Here is a 27,193-nt window from a genome sequence, read left to right on the forward strand (position 1 = left end):
TGGGTTTATTAGAAGGGACTTACTCTCAGCGTCAGCTCTTGAGTGTAAAGCCAAGTGACAGACTAGAAGCATTCAAAGCAGCTCGTGGTTAATTCCATCTGCCAGGAACAGCTTCTTCATTACAAGGAAAAGGAGGGAAGGAAATGCAAAGAAAGCCTCATATAATATCCCTATGAGTTTTCAAGCTTGTTTTGTCTCATATATAATTGCAGTTATCAGTTTCCATTTATAATCCTGTAATTCACGTAGTGAATGTAATTCCTATCTTTTCTAGAAGCAGTAGGAATTCTGATAGAAGACTTCATTTTATATGTTTTGGCCCAACTTTAAAAAGGCATTTTGATGCCTGATTCTTTTAAGGGATTTTGCACTTATGTTTTCCAATAGCTACACATGACTAAACCAGACATGCTTTGGTAAGAAGAGCTTTGTGCAAGAGGGATGGCAGTCTCAGGAAACACCCTGGGAACAGAGGGTAAGAGTGCTGCAGTAGGCACTTATTTGGCATTTATTTAGTTGTCTTTCTTGGCAATCGCTGAATTTATCTGAAATTCTCTCATCCTGCCAATTACATTTCATGTCCAGTATTTGTGACTGACAAAAGCTAGTAAGAATTGCAGTTCTTTGTATTATTTCTCTGTTACTTTTGATGCTACAGAAGTTCAAAGCTTTGAATGAGTTCTGACTGTACTTTGTCCTCCTTGGACGTTCATGGAAAATACTGGCATTTTTTAACACACAGACTGAAATTTGATGTGCTCCTGGCACAGCTCCTGTAGATTCCTGACCTCTGAGATGAGTAAGAGCAGTTTTGCTTCAAATGTCTGGAGACCAAGAGGGCAGGGGGGACAGCCTTTGCATAGATTGTTACATCATGCTGTCCTTGGCACAGTGGTCATTACAGAATCACAGAATCATTAAGGTTCATAGCAAGGATGGGAATATTACTCTCTCTCCTATTTAATTATGGTTTTTCTCTTGGCAAGGGAAAGCTTTGAACTGAAACTCAGCAATTTGTTTCTCTATTTCATAAAGATTTTTTTCGAATTTTTATTTTTAGCAAGAACATTTAAAGTAGTCATATGTCATACCTGAAACAGAAGTCTCAGACGTTCTGAGTATTACAGGTTTGTTGATTCAGACAGTTTTCATTTCTGTCTCTAAGAAAGGAGCTACTTGAGGTGACTGCTGATTCTGGGACTTGGAAGAAGATTTGAAAGTGCTGCCTCTTGGGCAAACTGAACAGAACAAATCTGATTTACAGACTAGTGTTGGATTTCTGAAAGCACTTTAGTAGTTTAAGACCACAAGCACCCTTGACTTGAAAGTCAATAAGATGTTTTTGAGAATCCAGTCAGTTATTTTGTAACATGTAAATTCTTCTGCAGCAAAGGCAAGCAAAAACTGCAGTTACTGACTGCCCTCACCAAATTACATCCTCACCTTCAGCTGTATCTTCTTACAAAGAATCATTGGAGGTCATGCCTTTAGCAGTCCATGGGGCACCAAGGAAAGGTCTGTGCCAGCAGGTTTAAAATCTTAAAAGAAAATATCTAGAACACAAAAGTTTCAGCATAGGCATGGAGATTCGGAGGAAAATCTATATTGGTTATTTATAGACTGGAGTTGTATTGCTTCTTTGCCTCTGGATATTTCGGTGCTGTGCTGCTCTCAAAGACATAAGATACCAACAGAGTTGTGGTGAGTTTTATTGCTGGTTTTTTGTGAGGGCTCATTTTGTCTCTCTTTAGGCAGCTGATTTAGGTATTTTCAGTAGGCTTTCCATGTATTCAAGGAAGAAGGAAGGGAAATATTACGAGGTATGAACCTTCCTTTGGATTCACAGTATAACACAGCACAGCAACAACAACAGAGTCATGGGCCATCTCTTAGTAGTGGAATTACATTTTTTTTCTAAGTAGAGACTTAGAGTCAGCACTAACAAAAACATATTCCTGGGTAACAAGGGTGTTGGAAGGCAAGCTACCCTCTGGATCTCTTGCAGCAGATCCAAGGTTTATAATTACATGATGCAGTTTGGGCTCATTTCAATGTTATACCAAGTGGAGAAAGAGAAGATTCACTGTTCCAGGATACTTAAGTTTTTATTGTATTTAATTCTTATTGGAAATGTAGCTGTAATAGCTGGTGTGTTTTCTCTCCCTGGGCTGCCTTTCCTTCCCTGCCATCATGCTTGAAAAATGCAGAAAGTGTCACAGCAAGACAATTGCATCTGTGTTGGTGTGCTTTGACAGCTTCTCCATTTCTGCCCACGAATTCTTATATGTGCACTGTAAACACAGATATTTAAGTTTGCATTTTGCTCTTATTTCATAATATTATTTATTTATAACATAAAATAAACATTAATGTATCAGGTCTCTGTAGCATGCTTCCAGACTACCCAGTGGAATTTCAACTGAAGCAGTAGAAAACTTGTTGAGGAGAGCATTTTCCTCCAAACCCATTACAGCCTTTCCAGAAGGGGCTAAAATAAAGGTTGGAAATGTGCCTCTTCTTTCTTCCTTTCCTAACAAGAAACCTGATTTTGTTCCCAGTCTAACAAACCCATCTAATCTTTGTAAGTCTACCAGCTTTCATTTTTCTTTTTCTAGTCCTATAGTATTTTCTGCTCTTTGCTGAAATGATTGTCCAGAGGAGGTAATGAGTTTTGTGGGAGCAGGAGGCTGGTCAGACATTCAGTAATGATGACTCTGGTGGCAGCTGCAGAGGCACATGGAGAGCTGTGGACCTGCAGAGGGCTGGGGAAATAGGTGATCTCACCTCTGGGGACTCTCCTTAGCATGGCACAGACGAGTAAATGTGTTTGCTGATGCTGGGAAGGTTAACAGCCCTGTGGGGGTGGGTGCTCTGTTCTGTGGCTCCCTAGCACCAAATATGGCAGAAGCCTGTGTGTCTGTACACTTCTATACCCTCAGCATTTGTGTGCACGTGTCCTCTAGCAATAACACTCCCTGCTGCTGCTTCCATGAGGAGAACCCCAGACTGTGGTCAGTGATACTCTGTACTGGCTCCCATAAATTTGTCCACTTGGTGAAAAGAGTTTGAGGCTGAATTTGTGGCTGACTTTGAATCAGTGCTTGTGCCTTAATACATCGGAGAGTTTGTTCAGGAACAGTTCATCCTTTTGAAAACATTACCTTCTGTTCTGCCAAGGGCAGTGCTGGCTGCAGTTATCTGGCACCCTGGGACACATTTCCAAACCAGTGAAGTCCTTGGAAGGTTTAGCTCAGCGTCTGTCCTTGTCTCCAACACAGACATATAATAAATACCTGTTACTATTCTTAACACAAAGCAGATGGACTCTTTGGGGCAGTACCTCAGCAATGTGCAGAGTGTTAAGGCCATTACGCTAAAGTGACAGCAAACAGGGTACTTGGGTTTTCTCTTTTTCCTGAGTATGCTGCATTTGTTTATGGTCTTTTATCACAAAATGGTTAGTTCCTAGAAAGTATCCCTGACAAAGGGTGAGCCTTTGTATCCCCAGGTACTCAGTCTTTGTAAGAGGTTATTTCACCTCCCTCTAGACCCCGTCTCAAAGGCTTTACTCCAGGTGCCCAGGGCTGGGCCTGTCAGAAAGGCCTGGCTGCCAGTGCCAGCATTGCTGAGCTGGGCTCAGCCTGAGAGCCAGGGAGGCTGAGTGTGTGGCAGGTGCTGTAGGACACTCTCAGGAGGGGGCTGCACATCTGTCCTGCATCTGCCCTACCCACAGCACAGCTGCTCTGGCAGCGGTGCGCTGGGGAGATCTTAAGGCTTCTTACGACCTAGCAGGGTGAACATCTCCAGCCTTGGAGGTTCAAAGTCTTTGCTATTCACCACAAGTCCAGGCCAGCCTCCTAGAGCCATAAATGAGCCTTAATTAGATAGCATAAAATTAGTATGTGAGAATTCTCTTAATTGGGACACCACGGTGGATGCCATTATCTCCCTTAAAGGAAAAGTAATTTATTCTGTAGAGCTTTGAATGAAGAATGTTCACATGTGGTAGGAAAAATTCATGGTAGATAAGTCTAAAAAGGCAAAATGAAATATCAATCAAAGTTATAAAATACTCACTGCATCTAATTTTTTTTTCTAGTATTTTTTATTCTTTTGGATAGCTTATTTGATAAAAGACAAGAGATGAGTGTTTCATGCCTAAACCACACCCGGTAAAACCACTTTGCTTCTCAATACTGACCAAATGTTGCCATTAAGCAGAATATTTGATATTCCTGTTGTGCTCAAGTAGCAGCTATTGTCAATTTATATCATTAAACAGAATTGCTTTCCTTGAGGAAAACCCAGTTAAGAGAACTCTGCGTAACAGTGACTGGTCTGCTGTGCTCCTAATGCTACTGATCATGCAGCTGATCCCTTTGATGAGTGTTCAAGGCCCTAAATCAGCCCAAAGACTTCTAGGAAGATGGCTCAGTTTTCCATGTATGTGAACACATATGAAAAAGGAAATAATTAATTTTTCATTTTGGATTTATAACTGCTTATTCAGACTTGGAGTTAATATTCTGCCCATGAAGGCCTTTATGCAAGCTAAAATATGAAGGAATAATGTTCAAATATCTGTAATTAACATGAGATTAAGGAAATAGATGTGTAGAAATCAGTGCCATGATCTTTCATGTGAGAATTTAACATGGAAATAAATGATTCACGTTTTCATGTGAATTTTGGCAAAAGGATTGGCAAGCCTAAAGGTTTAAGATCAGAGATGATTATCTGTGGTGTATTTTGGAGTAACAGCAAGGATCAGTTGCACACAGCCTTATAACAACTTATTTACATTCAGCTTTTTCTACCTTCAAAAATTCTTTTATTTCAAATGTGGTTTGATAGGAGAATGGAGGAGTTGATTATGAGTGGAAAATTGACCTTTTGTTCTGAATTTAAAACACATTTCCATCTTCTGCACAATTCTCATGTTTTTTATTACCAAAATCAACATCCTCTCTCAATGGCAGAAAGGGCAAATGTGATTAAACACCCACTCACTTGGAACAAGTGGTATCTTGATTCATTTAATTTAGAACATCTAAAGCTGTCAGTGACTTGCCATCTGCTGAGGGTACCTGCTGTAGTCTGACATGCCCTCACAGCCATTGGTCACATAAGAGAGATCAGGCTCCCTCCTTCAAATAAGTATTTGTGTAGTTTTCACCTAGATAAAAACTGAGCAACATAAATTGCCTCAGAAGGTGTAAATTAATTTCTCCCCAAATCAAATTTGTAATGCCTCTGAGTTAATTTATCAACGCTATAGTAAAAAGAGTCATGGCATTCAAAATGGACTGTGTATGCCCAAATGAAGATCTTCTCATTACGTGAGTATTTCTGGGAGATGTGAATCCCAGCTGCTTTGTCATTGTTTCTCAAAATGTTTCTAAGTGGGCACCGATTTAAAGTAATGCAAGGAGGATGGAAGTCTAATATTTTTTGTTTTGTTTTGCAAACAAGGAATAGTCATTGTGACAGGGGATGCAGTTTTGATAGTGCAGAAGAGACTTAAGCTGCTCCCCTCCCCCACCTGTGGAGTGGCTGGTTTGAGTGGCAGGTGCTTTATGGCATGGGAAGGTGTTGAAATTTGCTTTCTCAGCTGCATCTTTTATGCAGAGTACAAAAGATCACTTCCCAGTTTTATCAACCTGGCACCTTTCATGACCATTGTGAAAGCCTTGGAGCTTTCTGTAGTCCAATATCTATCCTAATTTGTATTCTACTTGAAATTAAAACCAGCCGTTCCTAAAGAAGTCTGAATTGGTAAAGTCAGTGCCAGTAATACAACAATTAGTTGACTGCTCTTTGAAATAATCTGTGGAAGAAAGGTAAGAACACACTGCTCTTAAATGGGAAATATAATGCCAGAGACCATGTTAAAATTAAACACAAAATACAGCCAACAAAATGATGTAACGCTGGTTAATGATTTCTGTTCCATCCATAACTTGGCATCAAGTGCTGCAGACATACAAAATCTGGCATAAAGCCCATGAAAGCCAGCAGAAGTCTTTCCTCTGGCTTCAGTTTGCTTTGCAGTAGAAGCTGATTCTTTAGGGCTATCAAGTATACAATCATTTATTTTTTTAAATACCCAGGAGTTTTTCATCCTGCAGTGTTACAAATCTTGGCAGGTTTAAGATTTTTTTCTTTGAAAAATATATCTAGTGCAGACTCAAGCATTTTTCAGATTAAGTTTCAAAACTTGGCCAGTGTATGATCATGCAGCATCTTGGGAAAGAATAAAAATTATTTTAGAAATAGTAGAGAAATTATACGTGGAATGCTTTCAAAATCAGCTCAGCTTTTCAGAGTGTAGGGGAAAAGACTCGTATTTATGGCCTTTTAACCCCACTCCCCAATTCCTTTGCAGAAGCATGTTGTGTGCCTTTAGATTTACCACACACAAATTGGCACTGTCAGCATGGAAAATGCATTCCTGTTAGTTTTCACATCTTGCTTTTATATTTTTGTCAAGGGTCAGGAGCTCTACCTGGGGTCAAATTCTTCCACTCCTCTGGGCTGTGCAGCTGTGGGGAGAGCAGATGTTGGCACTTGGGCCTTGTTGGGTAGGGCCAGGCACATGGGCACCGTTCCGAGGGATCTTGTGCTTGGAGCATTAGCAACTTTTGCACTGCTTTTCTAGCTTCCAAAATCCTGCCCAAAGGCTCTCTGTTTTCATCTCCCTTGTGGCTCTCCAGAGCTTTCCCACACTATGAAGAGCTGCAGGGTGGTTGATGGGAGTACCCTGGGTGAGAGCCACAGGTGCTGCTGGCACTCAGGTTTGGCATAATGCCCCGGGAAATACTTTACTTAGGTTAAAATTTTAGCTCTAATTGAGACACTTCATTGTTTGGAAATTCTCTAGTGTAAAGAAAAACTAGTAATGTAGGGAAAAACACCTTTGTTACCCAAGGGGTTTGGAAAGAAACTTCTGCAGATAAAATTTGAAGTGAAGGATTTAGTAGATTTGACTTCCTTTCACAGCTCTGAGCCCACTCCTTGGTGGAAGGAACAAGTGATCACACTTTCTCATGGCCCAGTTGCCCTGTACAGAATGAGGACAAACTCAGCTCCTTGGACATAAGGTTAGTCTGCCTTGTTGGTTTAGGCTGTAAATTCTCAGGTGCTCTGTGTCTGTGCACAAATGGACCCAGCCCACAGCCCCTGGCCCCTGCTGTCTCTTCTCCCATCTTCCTCTTACTGTAAAATGAAGAATGAGACATCCACATATGTTTGGAGTCCAAATCACATCTGACTTGCTAAATAGACCCTACACACAAGGTTTTGTTCTCAGGTGAACACAGTGGCTGTGTGGTTTGTCACTCCTGGGGCTATGTTTTCTTTGGGGTACTGATTTCAGCTGAGGGTTGGCTTGCAGGAAACTCGGAGCAGAGCAGGGCTGGCGATGGCCTAGAGTTTTCAATCTGAGCTACAGTCCTTTGCATTTTCTGTGGTATCCAAGAAGCTTGTTTCCCCCCGTCCGTATTTCTGGAGCTGTGCCCATCCAGGTGTTGGTTCTGTAGGGCTGCAGTGCAGGAGGGCAGGGGGAGCACAGGAACTTGCCCAAGGAGCATCACTTGGCTGCACCCTGCGGTCACTCCCCGGTAGCCAATGCTGTTCAGTTTGACCTTCCCAGCACTCTCACCTACCTTGGTCTCTCCTACCTTAACAAACCACAGTGCTTGCCAGACTAGTACATTTTGTACCATTATGTGTCTTTCAGAGTGCTGTTTACTTAAAAAAAACCTGTAGTTTTGATAACAGGTTATAAAATCATTCCTTAAATAAGAATGTTTATTCTTATCCTATCAGTAGAAGTGTCTGGCTAAGAGATTTAGAATCAGTCAAATGATTCACATTATGGGTAAATTTTATCATTTCTAGAGCAGGGAAGAAAGTAATTTCCATTTCCTTTTTAGTGCGCTGTGAGCCAATTTGCTTTGAGGTCGATCTGTAGGCTAAATTGTGGGGAGTCACACTGTTTTGATAGAGAAGTGTGTGTGGGGAGAGTTAAAATGCTTATCCAAACGTTTAAACTCCTTATTCTCTCATACCCTCAGTGCTGCATCTGACACCTTTTTATTTAATCAGTTCTCTGTCTCTCCTGCACCATTTTTATTGCCTATCAAGTCATCACCTGATTATGACTCTCCTTCCCAACATCTTTACAAAACAGGTACCCAGATCATAGAGTCACAGAATCACAGAAAGACCTGGGAAGGGACCTTAAAGCCCATCCAGTGCCACCCCTGCCATGGCAGGGACACCTTCCACTGTCCCAGGCTGCTCCCAGCCCCAATGTCCAGCCTGGCCTTGGGCACTGCCAGGGATCCAGGGGCAGCCCCAGCTGCTCTGGGCACCCTGTGCCAGGGCCTGCCCACCCTCCCAGGGAACAATTCCTGCCCAAGATCCCATCCAGCCCTGCCCTCTGGCACTGGGAAGCCATTCCCTGTGTCCTGTCCCTCCAGCCCTTGGCAATTGTCTCTCTCCAGCTTTCCTGCAGCTCCTTCAGGCCCTGCAAGGCCACACTGAGCTCACCCCAAAGCTTCTCCTCTGCAGGCTGAACAATGCCAGCTCTGGCAGCCTTTCCTCCGAGCAGAGCTGCTCCATCCCTCTGATCATGCTGGTGCCTCCTCTGGACTCTCTTCAGCAGGTGGACAGATGTTTATACAGATGTTTGTATGACAGTGCTGTGGTTTGGATACTGGGCAGTGCTGCTGTGTGGATGCTTTGCAGTGCACTGCAGATTTTTCATGTCAAATCAAGTTATTCAGTGCTAAGAGCTGGCTTTGCTTTTTAATCATCTTATTTGAAAACCACTGTTTTCATTTTTGAAAGAGGCTTGCACGCCAGGCCTTTAGTGTCCGAATTTTCCCCCCAGGAGCAGTGGGATACAAATGAATGTAACAGAGATCCCCCCTATTTACCGGCACCTTCACAGCACCATGTCCTGGCCCCCACTGTCTGAAACTGCTCCTTCCACAAAAAGTGCTTTTCAGAGACTGTTTTCATTTCAGTTACATGTGTTTGCTGACCATGTCAATTTTTGTTTAAAACCACTTTGCTTACAGGTCTTAAGTTAAAGTGACAATATCAAGGTAGTAAGGCTTAATAACTGATCCTCTTGGGAAATTAAAAAAAAGCCAAAATTAAAAACCTCATAGAATTCCATTCAGTTGGTTTTTTCCCTAGTTTTAAATAAATTCACTGCAAATCTCTTTTTTGGAGGGGAGGGAAAAAAAAAGACTTGGATAGGGAAAAAAATTCAAATATTAATCAAGGGCACAGAATTCATTACAAAAAAAGTAATCAAAGTACTCTCAAGATGAGAGCAGGATAAAATGACAATATACAGCTGAGGAAAACCAGCTGGTTTTAAAACAGTTTAGAAAAATGATAAAGCTGTGTGTACATTATGTTTGTTTTATGGTCTAGCAGCTACACAAAGCTTTAATAACAAAACCCTGGTTTGTACATAACTGTCCTGGTTTTAGCTTTTGTAGTATTCCTGAGCCTGGTTGGACACAATGTAAGGTCTGTGTGGGGAAGATCCCAAGGGAGGAAAGCTGGACAGTTTGCAGGTGGGTGACACATGGCAAACCTGTTTGCATCAGCTGCTTCTGGGGCAGGACAGGAGAGAATCTGACCAATGCCAAGACCTCTCACTGAATCCTTGTAAATAAAGCAGCAATCTCTTGATTCTGTAATAAACCAAATTGCAGCCCCACTGCTGGATTTTCTTTTCTGTGTGCTCCTGAGGGATGCAGTGTGTCAGCTGCCCTTATCTCCCAGGGGTATTTCCCTGGAAAGAAATGCAATGTGCTACTGCTCAAATGCTTGCCCAGGTGCTGGGATAACAAAGACACCTCACCAACAAAGGAAGTTGAACCTTTTCATCAATGGTATGTAAAATTCAGAAACAGGAGAGAGTAACCATTTCAGAAATGGCTCTCACACCGTGTAACTGCTTCTTTATATGTCTAAGTCATTACGGTGCAGTCTGTGCTGAGAATATCTAACCTACTTGCATTTCATTTGTTTATTTTGTCAGTATTTCAGAACTAAATCTGGGAACAGTTCTTTTATTTCAGCATACTAGCAAGTTCCCATACTACTGATAATAAATATTTTAGAAAACTGATTTACAAAAATAATTATTAAAGCGATTATCCTTTATTTGAACAAATATCTGGTATTTTCTGGTTTGCTAAATGGAAGAAGTAAACTTTTTTGAATGTTATAAGCATAGACTTGTAAGTGTTCCTCAAGCACCAGACTCTCATGTCAATGTCCTTCTTACCAACGCACCAAATGGACTTGTTCAGTTCTTGTGGGTTTCCTGCTATTTCATTTATTACAGGGGAATCAATATTCTTTCAAGTATAATTTGGTAATATGCAAATGAGTATCACAAGGTACATATTTTGCATGGTAAACAATTATGGAGGCCAAAAAAATTCTCTGTGCCTCTGTTCCAAAATTTTACACTACTTGTAATTCAGTACATGAACCTTTTAATTCAGTGTCAACAAATTGCTTATGAGCCCTTTGAAAGCCAGTCCAGTTTAATAATATTAGATGACAAGAACTTTCATAAAAATTAACTTCAGTATCTTTCCTCATTAGTGAAGGCATGTCAGACATAAAGAATCCTGTAATTGCTCTGTAGGAATACTTTATATTTGTTTTTAATCAAGACATTTTAAAAATTAGTTCCTTTTGAATGTTCACTGGTGGCAGTTATTGAATAGCTATTTAGGCCAGTTTTATTATATTTCCTCCATTTAGTTGGGTAATTCACTGAACTCTGGAGACGCTTCACTGTGTTCAGGGATTTGCAATTTAAGTAATCTGTTTTTATTTGGGACATTTCAGATTTATTGCAAGCTCTTTGATCATCTGGATTTTGTTAGTGATGGTTTTACCATAAATGCTTTCATGTCTGAAAGAAAAGGTCTAAGAAAAAGACCTTCATAGCCACTTTTTGTTTCTTTCTTCTACCCAGGTGCACCCATGTTACCCATGGAGGAAACCCCAACGCTGCCTTCTTTTAAAATGCCATGAATAATTAACTTACCATAGAAAGTGCATATAAAGAACTATCTCTATCAGTAAATAGGTTTCTTAATTTCACAGGAGACTGAAACAAATATAGATGCCTAGTTTTGGAAATTTGCATGCCTTTGGAAGTTTGAGATTTCGTCCTGGGAGATGAATTTTCCTCGGTGGCTCCCAGTTGCCTGAACGCTCTTTTAGCAACTCCTCTCTGTCCTTTTCTTTTGACACACTTGCTGCTTGCCATGTCCTGTCACTGTGATACCAGAACATTATCTTGCCACCAAACCCCTTTTACTCAGGTAATATTGATGTCAAATTTCCCTTTGCTCTGAATTTTCTTTCTCTTCTCCTCTTGCTGTTGTCAGGGAGCTGCTTTGTCAGAGCGGCTCCAGGCTAAGGTGCCATGGAAGGACTGAAAGCTGCTGGGCTGGGCAGTGGGGAGAAACAGAGTGAGAGAATGGAGAACCTCAATCCCACCTAATAAAAACAGCTTTTTCTACCATCAAGTTTCATTCTCCTGAGAAATGAAAATCCTTTGTTGTTTTGGCTAAGTTTAAAACTCGATTTTCTTTATGAAATCTGCCTTTGTTTTTCTGTGGTGGTTTTGGTTTGGTTTGGTTTTTGTTGGTGTTTTGGGGTTTTTTTGGTCTTGTTTTGTTTTTGTGGGTTTTTTGGGTTGTTTTTGTGGTTTGTTTGTTTGTTTGGGGTTTCTGTTTTTTGTTTTGTTTTCCTGGAAAATGAAAATGCTTCCATCAGTCAAGAATGCAGCCCAACAGATCTTTCAGTCACTGCTGTCGCTGGTCTTTTGACTGATTCACTGCTTCCTCTCTTCTCCTTGAATTATTGACTTACTACCTAACATACACCCCTTCAAATGCAAATTTCTATATATACAATTTTAATCTGTATAATAATAAAAATAAATCTTACATTTTTGGGGTCTTTTCCATTTCATCTCTTTTATTTCTATTCACTCCTGGTCCAGCCTTTATGACATTTATAACATTCTTTTACTTTTGAATTGAGTACTTTTGCAGTTGACCCAACAGAGATGAATATTACCCTATAGGGATCTGAGCAGGTATGGATTTTCATGACCCCTTTCATACCTGTAATATTGACAGGGGTTGCCTTTCCAAAGGGAAACTGTGATTCAATTTCTAAAACAAAGTACCTGCTCTTTAAACTGATTTAAGAGAAATGAGTCAATAAGAAAGGAATTAAATGAGTGGACCTTGCTCTTCTGTACTGGAATTAACTCCTTCCTTTTTGGCTAAGTACCAGATGATGGGAAGTGAGGAGGCACCTGCATTACAGTTTGTGACAGACAAGGGGCTTGTAAGGATTTAATGGAATATCTCAATGCATTATGTTTTGCACCACACTGAATTGTTTATCATGCTCTTGAAGGGATTTTTAAATGTAATACATTAGAAGGGAAGTCAGTTTGTTGATAAACAGGAATGACATAATGCAGTAAGAATTAAAAATAAAGAGTAACGTATAGAAGGCTGAATACACACATCTAAGTGAATTTATAGATTTTTTTTTTGCTTTTCCTTCAGGAACAGGACAGCAATCTCTACCATTATCTCAAAAGATAGGTGAAGGGAACACTGGGGTTTTGTCTTTCCACGTAAATGACTGTCATTAATACTATCCATGTCAAAATTCATCATCAGCAGCTGTCCAGCCAGGTATTAGAGGGAGCAGTTCATTCTTCTAAGAAGCACTCCTACAGTTAGGGAACACATTCTCTAGTTCCTTTTATACTACTTGCAAAAAAAAGGTTTTTTGGTTTATTTAGAGCTACTATTATGAGGAAAATGAAGGACCTGCTAAGCGTGCTGGATGATGTCTAACTCTTTACCATGCTCTTGGGCAGCTTCAGATTCCAGTGTGATGGTTGTGGTTTGAAGCCTTGTGGACAATGTTTGGCAGAGGCAGACAACAGGATGTATCACCCCCATGCTGTGGGGGGAATGCAGGGAACACAGACCCTGGGGATGTGCTTGCACCAAGGCATTTACCAACAGTCACTGCTCAAGGAGGTATTTCCTGGGTAGACCAGAACAGTTCAAACAGTGTCAAACACTCACCCTCCTCCACCTAAAAATAAAATTTCTCTCTTGAATTTGGTTCTGTCATACTAGGAAAACCAAGATCCAAATAATGCATGGAGCCTAAAGGACATGCCTGTTTGTTGTGGAAGTTGCTCAGCTCCAGTGATGACAGGGAAATGTAAGAATGAGTAAATGGATGGCTGAGTAACAGACCTATTTGAAAAGAAAAGGGAGAACAACAGGAACCCTTCCCTGGATTTGAACATCTGTAGTGTTTTAAGAGTTGATTGTAAAGTTCATGCTGTCAATGTGTTTCTTGGGAAAAAGGCAAGGAATGCAGGAAGGAGCACCAGGAGAAAGACTTTCAGTGGGATGTACATGTGCACCTCACCTGATGCTCTGGCATTTCTTTAATGTTCAGCAGTCCCACAGAGTTCCATGGATTTGGAGGACTCCATTATGAAGCTGAAATCAGGGAATGAATAGATTGATCAAAGTATGTGTTGAAGCCTGGGAGATGTGAATCACTGCAGGAAAATTTGGGTTAGTTTCTTGTGTTCAGATATATTGGATTCCACTGTGACTCCAAGTATGGAAAATAATACTCAAAATCTAAACCTGAAACTAGAGGCAAGGCAGAAATTTTCCCAAGGTGCTGAGCCTTTAGGACATAACTGGAACATTCATACATGAGCAGCTTGGAAGATAGTTTGATTTTAAAGCAACATAAATAAGGATTAAGGTACATAAATTTCCTGTCTCTAAAATGGGATTCTCAAGTGGCTTTATGAAGCTAAGAATATGTATAGGAAATCTATTTTATCATAAGCATATTTCCCTTATGGCATATTTCCTGTATGATCTCTAGAAACAGTTCTATTTTTAGGTGTGTTATGTAGAATGTCTTACTGATGGCACATCTAAGCATTGCTAAAAACTTCTCAAGTGCTTTAATAGGAATGATTTTAAAGCATTTGTCTGGCTTAGTTGCAGCTACAAATAACTGAAATAAGAAGCCATTAGGAAGCTAGTCACACTTCCTTAAAATTGATACTAAGCTGTTCATAACACATTCTGAACAAAACAGCATTTTTTATTTATTCATTATAGATTGTGCCTTAAGGAGAATGGATTTTGTTGCAGTAAACTAAAATAGTTATGCACAAAATAAATACATGACAAAACAAGGAGGCAGAAGAAGAATTTTAAAGACCTATATACCGTAGAATGTGAAACACTGTTCAAGTAATGAGACTGGCTTGGTTGATGTCCACGAGAAAATCAGAGTGGGAACCTGTAGTTACAAATGTGTTGGTGACGTGTGGGACTCTCAGAGAAATGGAAGCACTGGATTACAAGAAAATGGATATTTGACATGCATTTCATAGTTACCTTCTATAGTTGTCTTTCAGTTCTTTCCTCACTAATGCTTGTTATCAGCAGCAATGCAGACATGACTGCTCGGTGCCAACAAGCCCCTGAACACAAGGTGCATGTCTATGAAGACTGGATATACAAAACAAGACAAGCAGAGGCTTTTTCTGATGTCTCAGTGTCATTGCAGCAACAATATGACACCATTGTGCACTGCAAATGCTGTGAAGATTTTAAAACTGAAATTCAGAAATATCAGAGGGCCTTACTGAATTCTGTCGACAGGTGCTGCTGCCCTAATAGCTCCTCCAGTAATCTGAGTGTTCAGGTGCTCTCTTCTTCCTCTTGCCTGGTTAGCCTCCATATCTTCCAGTCCTGCCTTTGTGCAAGTAGGGACTGCTCAGCTCAGCCCACACATGGCACATACCTCTCCCATCATCCCTGTCTTATTTTAACCTTTAGTGACTCATCACTTACTTTTGCATGGTCATAGGATCACAACATACCAGCTTTAGAAAAGCCCCCCAATAATTTTATATTTTAGCCAGTACAGGAATGTATGCCTCTGCTGGCCAAGTTAACTGCAGAACCCTGCACTGCAGCACCCTGCTGGCACTAGGGAAGGCTGTACTGTAGAAGTTCTCCTCCTGACAAGGCTGGACACTTGAACGTTGGTGACTGATCCTGAAGGTGTTCCCAGAAAGTGAACAATGTGGTACAGACCAGTTACAGAGCAAAGAACTTTTGTTGTTAGCTCATCCTCCCAAGTGGTAAAACACACTACATGAAGTACTGCTGGATCTGCATGAGAATCCTAATTACTGCTCTATTCCTTGCTAGGTAATAGTGACAAAATGCAAAGCCTCAGACTGTGCTGTTTCTTGCTTTGTTTCCCCAGTCTCTGAAGGACTCTTACATTTAGATCTCATTACAGGTGTGCACCAAAACTGTGGAAGTCCTTCAAAAGTCTATAATGTGGACAGTTGTGTTTTATTTGAGGTAATTAAAAAGTGGTAGGGTTTTCTTTCCTTTCCTTTCCCAGGCACAGAGGTTACACTTTCCTTTGATAAAGCATTTACCAAGTATTGGGTTTCCTTTCAAATGCAGCATCTGTTTAGACCCAGAGCAGGTGGTGACAGCCACTCATACCATGCTCATAGTACTCATATCATGTGGGACATGGTGCAGCAACCATCCTGCTGTTTCTCTGCTCTAATAAATGAGGAACCTGTGGGTAAATTACAGCTTGTGGTGCATGATCACGGACATTGTAAATGGCTGCACCGCAGTTGTCTTAGCAACAGCCACAGCCCACAAGCTAAAGAACAGCTTCTTAACTCACAAGCGGCTAAAGAGACATCGATGCTTTGTCTCCTCATGGAAAAATGCATGCACATTGTAATAAGTGTTCTTCTCCCCATTAGAATTAATTTATAGGGAAAGCTGGTGATAAATATACATTTTCTCTGTTACATGAGCAGCCTGCATTCTCATGCATTATGGGACACTGTAACCAAGAGGACGTGTGCACAGTAAACTGCAAAAAGCAAAAGGCCCTTATACTACCTGACTGAACAGGAATGTACTCTGTACATATCAAAAAAATCTTGCCAGAACCCTGCTGAATTGCCCCAGAGAGGGCTTGTCAGCATTGGACTCATTCACAGATGGCTGATCCAAAGGGAAGACCCCCTAACTGATTCTGGCTTTGGATCAGAGCTGTGTGTTTAAAATGAGCTTTTAGAATCCATTCCCTGTGAGTGAGACCCACTGAAATGAAATAATTGATATAGGCACCAAAAGCTGAATTATTCCACTGCTTTCCTAATGCATTGTGTGAGGCTGACAGTATGAATTGGGCTTGGGAGCCATGTCGCTGTGCCTGCTCCAGCTTTGTGATACAGCAATGTCTGTTTGCTGTGCTTTTATCCTGCACTGAAAGGACAGTGATTACTCTATCATGACGGGATAATTTTCAAAGATTTTACTGGGGATTATTAGTTTTACTGCTCTAATAAACATATAATTAAACAATGCCTCTGTGTTATTGGATCCTAGTCTGCTTTGTACACAATGGATTTACAGCATGTCAGTAAATATTGGAACTGTGTTGCAGTAATTAAGATTTACATAAACCTTCTCTGGGAGCAGAATGAGAGATTTTTACTGTGAGACTCCGCTGAAGTGGTTGGAAAGTATCTGTTTTGTTCAAGTATAGCAAAATATAATAGGTATAGTTTTGTTCAAGATTTCAGCCTTAAATACAGCATAGTCTGCACTTTGAGGGGATGGAAGCTCTTCTCCAAGTCAAGGCAGCACTCCCTGACATAAGCCAAGGCAAATGAACACCGAATCTTCAACCTAAGAGACAACCTTGAAGCAGGAGAACATATTCTGGAGCTCTCTTCCTCTACTAGACTGTAACTGCTTTACTCAATTTGACACGCCCTGTATTGCCAAATGCTTTCCACCAAAGGACTGGAGCTGAGATGTTCAAACCTGACAGTTGATTAAAAGCACAGCATCCTTCATTTGAAGTGGTGAACCTTTTTCGGGGGGAAAAAAAGATCCAAAAAGATATTAAATTGTCAATCAAACAGATAGGAGTTTAGAAACCATACTTTATTAAGTAGAGCAGACTTCAGGCTGCTCAGGGAACTAGTGAGTAAAATCCCCAGGGAAAATGCTGTGGCAGGTGCTGGGTCCATCAGTGCTGGTCACTTTTTAAACATCACCTCCTAAAGGCACTGGAGCAGCAATTCCCAAATGTCAGAAGTCAAGCAGGTGAGGCAGAAAGGTGGCTTGGCTGATCAGGAATCTCCTCTTGGAAATTAAGCAAAAGAGGAAGGTATACATCCAGTGGAAGCAAGTTCAGGTGCCATGGGAAGAATACAGAGATGCTGCTCACCACCATGGGGAGAAAATCCATGCAGCCAAAGCTCAGTTGAAGTTGCTAGACATGTGGGGGACAATAAAAAAGAGTTTTTTCAAATATATTAATGGCAAAAGGAAGTGTAGAAATAACATTGTCTGGTTCCAGGCTGAGGATAGTTACCTCACAAATAGGGACAGGGACAAGGTAGAGGTATTTATTGCGTTCTTTGCCTGTCTTCAACATGGATCAGGGACCAAGGGGGTCTCAGTGCCCTGAGCTGGAGGACCATGACTGTGACAGTCATCAACTCCCAGTTGACCCTGAAATTGTGTGGGATCTGCTGCTGCAGCTGGATCCCTACAAATCTATAGGGCATGATGGGATTCATTCAAGAATCCTCAAAGAGCTGCTGATGTCATTGCAAAACCTTTCTTGATGACTTTTGAGCAGTCTTGGGAATCTGGGGAGGTCCCAGCTGACTGGAAGCTGGTGAATGGTATTCTGATTTTCAAGAAGGGCAAGAAGGAGGACCCCAGAGACTACAGGACTGTCAGTCTCACTTCAGTGCCTGGTAAAATCATGGAAAAGATTATTCCAGGGGGTGTTGAGGTTCCATGGGGACCACGCAGTCACTGGTCACAGCCAGCACGGCTTCAGGAGGGGAAAGTCCTGCTTGTCCAACCTGATCTGCTGCAGCAGGGTAACCCACCTGGCTGATCAAGGGAAGCCAGCTGGTGGAATCTTTTTGGACTTCAGCAAAGCTTTCGATACCATCTCTCCCAGGATCCTTCTGGACAAAATGCCCAGTGTTCAGCTGGATGAACACATCACGGGATGGGTGAGCAGCTGGCTCACGGGTTGGGCACAAAGGGTGACACTGACTGGGGTGACATCAGACTGGGGGCCTGGGGGGTTCTGCAGGGCTCCATCCTCGGCCCTGTGCTCTTCAACATCTTCATTACAACCTGGACCCAGGGCTCAAAGAACACTAAGGAAGTTTGCTGGTCACACTAAATTGGGATGAGCTGTTGACTCCCTTGAGGGCAGAAAAGCCCTACAGAGAGACCCAGACAAATGAGAGAGATGGAGAATCCCCAACCATGGGAAGTTTAACACAGGCAAGTGCTGGATTCTGCACCTGGGAGGGGGCACCCCTGGCTGCGTGGATGGACTGGGAATGAGAGGCTGGAGAGCAGCTGTGGGAAGGGACCTGGGGGTCCTGGTCGATGGCCAGTTGGATCTGAGTCAGCAGTGCCCTGGCAGCCAGGAGGGACATCCCTGTCCTGGGGGCATCAGGCCCAGCACTGCCAGCCAGGCCAGGAAGGGGATTGTCCTGCTCCACTCTGGGCTGGGGTGGCCTCACCTCCAGTGCTGGGGGCAGTTTTGGGCACCACAGGATAAAAAAGACATGATGCCATTCGAGAGTGCAGAGGAGGCCATGAGGATGGGGAAGGGTCTGGAGCGGAAGCCCTCAATGAAGAGCAGCTGAGGGCACTTGGTGTGTTCAGCCTGGAGAGAGGAGACTGAGGTCAGACCTCACTGTGGTCTTCAACATCGTCACAAGGGGCAGCTCTGGTCTCTTCACTCTCCTGACCGGGGACAGGACCCCAGGGAACGGCTGGAGCTGGGCCAGGGCAGGTTTAGGTTGGAGATCAGGAAAAAGTTCTTCCCCCAGAGGGTGCTGGGCACTGCCCAGGCTCCCCAGGGAATGGTCCTGGTCCCGCGGCTGCCTGAGCTCAAGAAGAGTTTGCAACGCTCTCAGGGATGCAGAGGGTGGGATTGTTGGGGCGTCTGTGCAGGGCCAGGAGCTGGATGGATGATTCTGGTGGGTCCCTCCCAACTCAGCCTATTCTGTGATTCTATGAATGTTGTGTGAAACATAGAAAGCAGCTCTTGACAGACCTAATGTGTCCAGGCTCGTTTGCTTTAAGTACTAAAGCACGGCACAGTCAGTTTCCTTAGCTGGGGAAACACCTCTGTGGTGCACTGGGTATGTGCATGTGGCAGTGTCATTTCGATTAGGTGATTATCTAACATAATATCACATGAGGTTCTCTGAAGAAAGGTTAGAAAAATGGGTCCCAGCAGTACAAAATGATGAAGACAACCTTTGTTTATTGCGTAGCTGTAATGATTCTCCCTTTGAGGCTACTTGGGGAGAGTGGCTGAACTCTGAGGTGCTTTGCAGTGAGAAGATTCAGAGGTGCCACATCGATTCCCAGGGGGAGCAACCCTCACGAGGCTGAAGGACATTGAATAAGGTGGGAAGGGGGAAGAGTCAGTTTTGTGTTTCCAGTCACAGCACTGACAGCAAGCAGCTGCACAGTGTCTGTACTCACCGAGTTGCTCTCCCTGCTGTGTCCCTGCAGGCGTGGGCCACACAGTTCTTTCACAAACAAGTTGGCTTCCATGGAGAAAAGACTTATACAAGTGTAGGTGTCCATATGTGTTTTCCTGCCTCTCATACCTGTTGAACCCACTAGTCAGGATCAGGCAAAAGGAGCAAGAATTACACTCTTAGCAGCTTCATGGAATTGGCACCTGGGTAAGAAAGCCCAGCAAAGGCCTCCGCTCAGGGAAGGGATCACTGTGAGCTCTCATGCCAGATAGTGTGCAAGAATTTGCAAGACAAAACAACTTAAAAAATGTCCCAACTGCTAGAAAAGCTTCAGCCTGAACAGCTCGGTTTTTCTGCCAATGAAGACGCACAAATCTGTAGGAAACAAGGGTTTCACTAATGCTGGTGCTTACAAAACTGCTCCTGTTACCTAAGGCCAGGCTGGACAGACCGAGGGACAGAGAGGAAATTGTAAATTCGAGGAAATGATATTGCTTTAATTAAAATATTATCTTTGGAGATTTTTGGTTTTAATAAGACATAAGCACAAGGGATCTTTGAATTTACCTTTGGAATCAAATGATCTCCAGAAAGACATCATTCCCTATATGCAAGGTCTTAACTGTGTTGTTTCAGTGATCCCTTAGTGCTGTTCATGGGAGTGAAATCACAACTCTTTGTCAGGTTTTCCAGAATCAAGAATCTAAAATTAGATTTTGAATTGATGGCTGCTAATTGTTGGGCACAGTTTAGTTATTTTTCTTTGATGACGGATACATATGCTCTCATTTCTGAGGTACCGCCTCTCACTGATAGCGGGTTCAGTATCAAACCTGTGAAACAGAAAAGATTCTGGTAGGAAAAAAATGAGACTTAGAGTAAATATTAGGGAACATTAGACAGCACTTAGATTTATGAAGTTTTGATCTCCAGATTGTGCTGCAGAAACATCTACCCAACTAACTAGGCTTTTTCCTAAGGTAATTTGTGTTCTCTGTCAAACATTAACATCAGCATTATAAGATAATTTAACTCTTATTTTTGTCAAATAAAGGTGCTTCAAATTTTTTTTTTATGGGTAGTGCTTTGCAAAATCCACAGAACAAATGATGTAAGTACTATATTATGCTAAAAATGTGAGATTTATACTAATTATACTATAGATTCAGGCCTTGGAGTTTTGTCATAGTTCCTTCTATATTACTGCTCTCCTGGGAATTGAATCATTGGCACCTGATTGCACTAATTACCGTTAAACTTTAGAACCTTTAATACAGTGAAAATTCAAATATTTAACATGCACTGATATTTACAGGATGAAAAAGTGGAATTTACACAGAAATGTTATATCCAATTTCTTTCTATAATAATACCAATAACTTAGAGTTAACCCTTATTAATATTTAGTGCAGCAGTAAATGTAAGCAGCTGACACTGACATGTTACAATTATGATCAATAATACCCTGGCCCTACGTGAATTTTTGTGCTCCTGTTCATTCCTTGTGTAACTTGACATGGAAGGGAAGGAAGCACTAATGAACCAGGTTATAAATATCCACAATGCTGACCTGTTTCAGCGGTTGTGAAAGGGAGATTATTGTAGTGCCTAAATATAGGCAACACTTTCCAACCCTATCAATAGTATAGATAATTATTTTCTCCTTTTTAATTCCTAATAAGAGGGAAAGAAATGCTTCTGGTGCTTCATGGCATGCAAAACTATGACCCTCCTGATCAGTGTGGTGTTTTCAAGCATAGGGTTTATGCAGGAAACATATGAAATGTGCTTACACCAAGCCATTTGCTACTCAGCTGCCATCTCCATTACAAATTTACTTCTTGATGTTTGGATGGGAAGTATTATTTTGCTTTATGGGCCTCCTGCAAATTTAGGGGAGAATATTCTAACAGAGGCCAAAGCAGACACTTGGTGTCAGGGAGAAAAACAGAGAGGAATTTGGGTTCCTCGATCTGGAGCACAGAGAAAGACATTCCCAAGTGTCTGACCTGTAACCAGCAATTTAGATAAAATTCTTCTGACCTATTTTAGTTATTTTGTCAACAAAATAGTTTTTTATCCACTTTTCTGAATGGTCCAGGTCTCTTAATTCTCCCTAAAAGTAATCCAAATGCTTTTGTCTATGATGAGCACATCTTTGGGTATCAATTCTTTCTCTAGCACATATAAACACCAAATTTTGAGTTCTTTTGTGAAGTCACTAAGTACGTTACTAGGGATGATATCGATCTGAATGATTTTCTGGTTTAATCATCTGGATTAGCTATTTGCAGGAGGCTTCACTGTCACAATTTTTCCCGAACTTTACTTCTGTTTGTACTTGGCATTGTCCTTGTCTTATTAAATCACTGGAATGGCCCCAGATCTTTTCTGTGTATTGCATGACTCATTTCAGTGGGTCACCATTTGCTTACAAAACAGCCTCAGTAATTTGTGAAGATCTGTTTGTCACATAAACCCAAACTTGACTTTTCCCAGAATTGCTGCCATCAGCACTACCTCTAGGTAAAACCATGAAAACTTTATTTTTTTCTTCATAAAAAAATTATTTGGTATTTATACTAGGATCATTTTTTCAAAGACATACCACTTTAAAGCTAATTCAGCTAATTTGCATGTGCAGAAGCTGACCCATTCTAATGACCCAAGTATTTCAGATGACTGCTTCATTGAAAAATTTGCCAAACCCTGGAAACACAGAGGGAGGGTCCCTAAATCTGTGCCCCACTGCTGTTCTGCAGCCTCTTTTACAGTGGTTATGTGAGTGGTGCTTGACCAGCCCAAAGTGGCCTGACTGGGCAGTGCACACTCTGCCTGCTGTCACTGCAGCCTTGCAGAACCTCAGTTCCCTGCCATCAAACAAAGACAAGGGCTCTTCTTTACCTCAGAGAGGTAAAGAGGGCATCTTGCAGGTTGCCAGGAACTTGGTCACTGTGCTGCAGTCATGAGGATCAGACAGGAACAGAGCTTTTACAGCAGGAATTAGAGAAAAAATTCTCTTGTGGGAATATGATCTAAATGTATCCTGGTTACTGATGCCTTCTGTCTCTCTGAGCAAGCAATGCTGGCAATCCAAATAAAAGCTGGTCACAAGGTGCCATCAATCCTTAGCTCAAAACTCATGAATCTGAGAGAACCTATTACAACACCAGTGCACGGGAGGAGTAGGGCTGGACAGCACTTAAGATTCTGAGTACAGCTCAATCAGACCTTACATTGAAGAAAAGTCCTTTCCCCGGGCATGAGCTGAATCAGTATGTATTTATTTCAACATCCCAAATACATGTAAATAATTACTATTTACAATAAATAGTAGTGGAGTAGACGCTGCTGACGTAGTGCTGCTTTCCAAGAGAAAGTCAACAGAAAACGGATGGGATTTAATGAGTGAGCTGTTCCAGACAGACTGTAAAGCTGTTTGTCTACTGTGCACATGCAGCCTTACCCCAATCACTTCTTCACCAAAAATATTCATAAATATGCTCTTCCCACATTCCAAATAACAGTATGCATTCACATAAAGACTAAGGAAATCAGGCACTAAAAGTCCTTTTGCTGCCAAGGGCAGTTTTGTTGGTTTTTTTTAAAAAAGCAATTTCTTAAGAAATATTTGTGCTCTTTCACAGCAAAAAAAGAATTAGTTGAACAGCTAATCAAACAAGTGTCCTGCAGCAGACTGTGCAGTGGTGAGGCTTTAGGTGGCCCAGGGAACCAGGAGGTGCTGGTGCTCTCACCAGTGGTAGCACCACCATGCTTCGTACTGTCGCTTAATCTGGAATTTTTGCAGGACTTCTGTTTTTAGCACGAATGATAAGGAGCAAAATGCTAATTCACAGGTATTTTTAAATGTATGTAAGGTTCAAATTCAGCATTTAAGCATGGTAACTATACATTACTGACTTCCTGCTGTCTCCTGACAAACTGGAGCATCTGCCTATAGTTACTCATGTATTCGATGCTCTGTCACTTTGTTCTCCTTTGGCTTCCCCAAGTTAGATTAATTGGATGGCTCTGGAGCATTTGGGGAGTATTTTGGCTTTTGAAAATGTTCTCTTTTTCAGGCTGCTTTCCAACCTTTTCTCCCTTGCTTAATGACCCATTCAAAAAAATTACCAGTGAAATTCTTAGACTAGATTTACATAAGATCCTTAGAGTATTCCAACTCCTTTACTTTAAAATATTCATGGCAGTCTCACATTGTTGGCTTCACAAAACCAATTTCAGGCAAACCTCCCATCAGCTTCACTGAAGGACAGCAGGGTAGAGCTTTAATTGTCAAAAACTTGCAAGCTTCAGCTTCAGTGGCTGTTCTTCACATCAAGCACCAATTCTGACAGTGCTTCACTGCACATTCTGCTCATTCTGTGGAGTTGAGGAGAGGCAGGTTAGATGCTTTTTATTGTCCCTCATTTTTGAGAACAAATTACAAGAACTTGGTGACTTAAATCTCAGCCTATGAAGACTTTTCTGTGTATCACCTGCGTGCAAAACTTCACTCAATTTGCAGCTTGAAAAGTAAAGCATTGAATTAAAAATTCTGTGCAAATTTGTGGCTTACTGGTCTATTAAACCACTTGCTTTGGACAATTTTAGAATGGAAAGAGATGCTGTCCTGTGAAAGGGTGACTTGATTTGTCCACAGAGATGGTAGGAAATGTTTACGTAGGAGTTGCCTCTCAGCTTAAGCAGGGAAGTTCTGTTCAGGACTAGTTCAGTGTCTCAGGGGAGTAGTGGAGACATCATCTCGTTCTGCAGGGTGGCAGTGAGAGCAAGCTCAACACCTGGCTTCAGAAGGCTCACTCAGGGGTCACAGCAGCAGAACAGGAGAATTTCAATTCTCTGCTTTTGACAAAAAGCTTTGTGTTGAGCTCCTGCACTCTACACAGATGGAGCCTGCAGCAGCTGCTTGTGGTAGTAAACCTGATGTGGGCAGGAGCACTTAACTCTGGCCCCACTCCTTGGGGTGTGTGCCAGCTCAGCAGCACAAGGGGCCTCCAGCTCCCTCTTTCCACTTCAGCTACTTCTGGTGTTTGTGCCCAGTGAGTCCAGATGCAGAAATGCCTTGCTTAATATTGTCCAGTCCTTCCTATTCCACTATTCCTGGCTTCATGAACAACCCAAGATGCACGGAAAAGTCTCCAGAGAATAGTATGATGTAAAATGTCCCACCATCTTAAAAATTTATTGCTGAAGAAATTGTGCTTGCATATATTTTTAAAATGGAAATGAATAATTTAAGGCTGTTTAAAATATATGAATGTAACTTTAATTAATCTGGGTTTTGTGTACATTGCTTGGCAAATAAAATTTGTCTCAAGGGGCTCTGTTTTGTTAACAATACTCGCTTCCCCTTTCTTTTTTTACTACCCCAGAAGCAATTTTGGAAGAGCTTTTCATAACATTTCCATAAAGCTGAAGCCTTCCCTTCATCCTGCCCCCATACCCGTGCATTTCAAAGCAAACAGGCACTGCTGGCTGTGTCAAAGGCAGGTGAAGGAGAGCCCTGCCTCAGCCACTGCCTGGGACATGGCAATTCAGGGAAGGCACAGGCACCCAGCCGTGCTGGCGTGGCCAGGGCTGTCCCCTGGGGGGACTGGGGAGTCACTCTGCAGCTCATGCACAAACTGGTGGCAACTGGGAGAGGGGAGTGGGCAGTGGTCAAAACAGTCTCTTCAAGCTGTGTTTGATGAGTAACTGGCTTCAGAATGGGCAGATTTGGAAATGATGCAAGCATCTGTGTTTGTGGCTTTTTCCAGGGAAGTGTGCTGTATACTCCGCCCCGGGTAGTTGACAAAACATATTTTAATGTGTCTGGTAATGAATGATACCTTGATAAGAGATTGGCCAGTCTTCTCAACCTCCTGTCTGGTTTTTAAGGGTGTGAATATTTGGGCTGAACTTGCCTTACAAGGTCCAATGAGTGCAGGTGCTGCTCTCAAACTCAGCTGCAACTGTTTCCTTTTGACAGAAAATTAAATACCATTTGAGTCAGAATGTGTGGCTGACAGGGATGTGCAAAATTCAGGCTGAACCTCCTGTTGTGTTCAATTTGGTACCAGGACAGGATCTTAGGTCATCTGTATTCCAAGTGAATGCCACACCTGTGAGGCCAGAGAGCCTTCTGGCTGTCTCTTCTCCTAAAGTTGTCATTTGGGGTCGAATAAAAAAAGTGGTAAGTGTTTGTGGTAAGTGAAAGCAGCAGCTTACCTACTCTAGTTCTATCTCCTGTGGTAATTAAAATTAGGAAAAAACTTGGCTAAAAACTTTAAACTCCTCTAAGGTATAAAATCTGATAATTGATTTGTCTTCACAGAAACTATGGGGAGGTGTAGCACTATCTCTTTGCCTCATCAGGCATTATGGATCTCAGCACGTTAACATTCACCACTCTTGTGTTTCTGTGCAGAGCTTGTGAGCTCTGGAATGGGTGGCAGTGATGGGCAGGGCTGGCAGGGCTGGCAGGGCAGGGCTGGCAGGGCAGGGCAGGGCAGGGAGGATGGGAGCCCTGGTGCTGTGGGCAGGGGGTGCTGCAGCAGTGGAGGACAGAGTCCAGTTTTGTTCCTCTCCCTGGAAATCCTGAGCACAATCCTATCTGTGGTTCCTCTAAACAACTCATGGTTTTTTCTGTGTGAGTGGAGAGCAGCAGGATGAAAATACTGTTTTATGCTTTTCATAAATTGCTCTGTTTCTCCTCTCCTTGGATTTAGCAGTGCAATGAGTTCAGCTGCTCTCAAAGACAGCCCCATACTGAGAGGTATCTGTTCCATTTTATCTTATCAGCTCAAAGGTGGGGATATTTTCATATACCCTTAAATTTAATTTTCCATCTGCCTGGTATTTGGGCTCATCCCTATCCTGGTTTTAAGGACAGCACTCAAGAACCCCCACATTCTGCACATTGCAACTGGTTTTGGAAACCAGGTAGCAGAGGTAGGGTAGGAAAATGCTGGAGTTACAGGTACCACCAAGGATTCAAAATCCCAAATTTAATGGATTAGCCTATACTTGACAGTGATAATGTTTCTGCTCTATAGCTAATTAAAGGTAACTTTAGGGCCTTTAGAAACTAATTCTGGCAATTTTTTAAGTACTTTTATTTAGCTGCATATTTTTTGATAGTATCTGATGAATGAGGCTATTAGATCAGCTGAGTGCAAGAGTCACTATAAATGACTGCAGAAGAGGTATTTGTGATGCCATCTGCATATAAGCTGGGATTAAGGTGAAAGCAAAAATAAGCTTATCTATAGATCACTAGGTAGGAAATTATTAACTGTCAATCATGTGTCCCAGGTTGATGATCAGACACCCCATCTTCTGCTCCTGTTTGCACAAAGTCTGACTTATTATTGATTTATTTAGAATTTTGATATTAGCAAATATGGATGTCTAAAAGAAGTGGTCCAAAAGGTAAACACAGAACACAGAGATCTTTATAGATGACATAGG

The 27,193-nt window shown here is 41.9% G+C and overlaps 1 protein-coding gene and 1 long non-coding RNA gene across 8 annotated transcripts in view; one reads left to right on the forward strand and one right to left on the reverse strand.

Moving 5' to 3' along the window:
• The window catches only part of CHST8 (carbohydrate sulfotransferase 8), a 186,719-nt gene that overhangs the window by 81,256 nt on the left and 78,270 nt on the right, over positions 1-27,193 (reverse strand). The window lies entirely within an intron of this gene.
• Positions 6,978-11,721, forward strand: LOC109144242. Its single transcript, XR_005602882.1, has 3 exons — positions 6,978-7,100; positions 9,510-9,596; positions 11,021-11,721. It is a non-coding gene; the product is annotated as an uncharacterized LOC109144242 (long non-coding RNA).

Source organism: Corvus cornix, chromosome 11 (genome assembly GCF_000738735.6).
Source record: "Corvus cornix cornix isolate S_Up_H32 chromosome 11, ASM73873v5, whole genome shotgun sequence".
In the NCBI taxonomy this organism is placed as follows: Eukaryota; Metazoa; Chordata; class Aves; order Passeriformes; family Corvidae; genus Corvus; species Corvus cornix.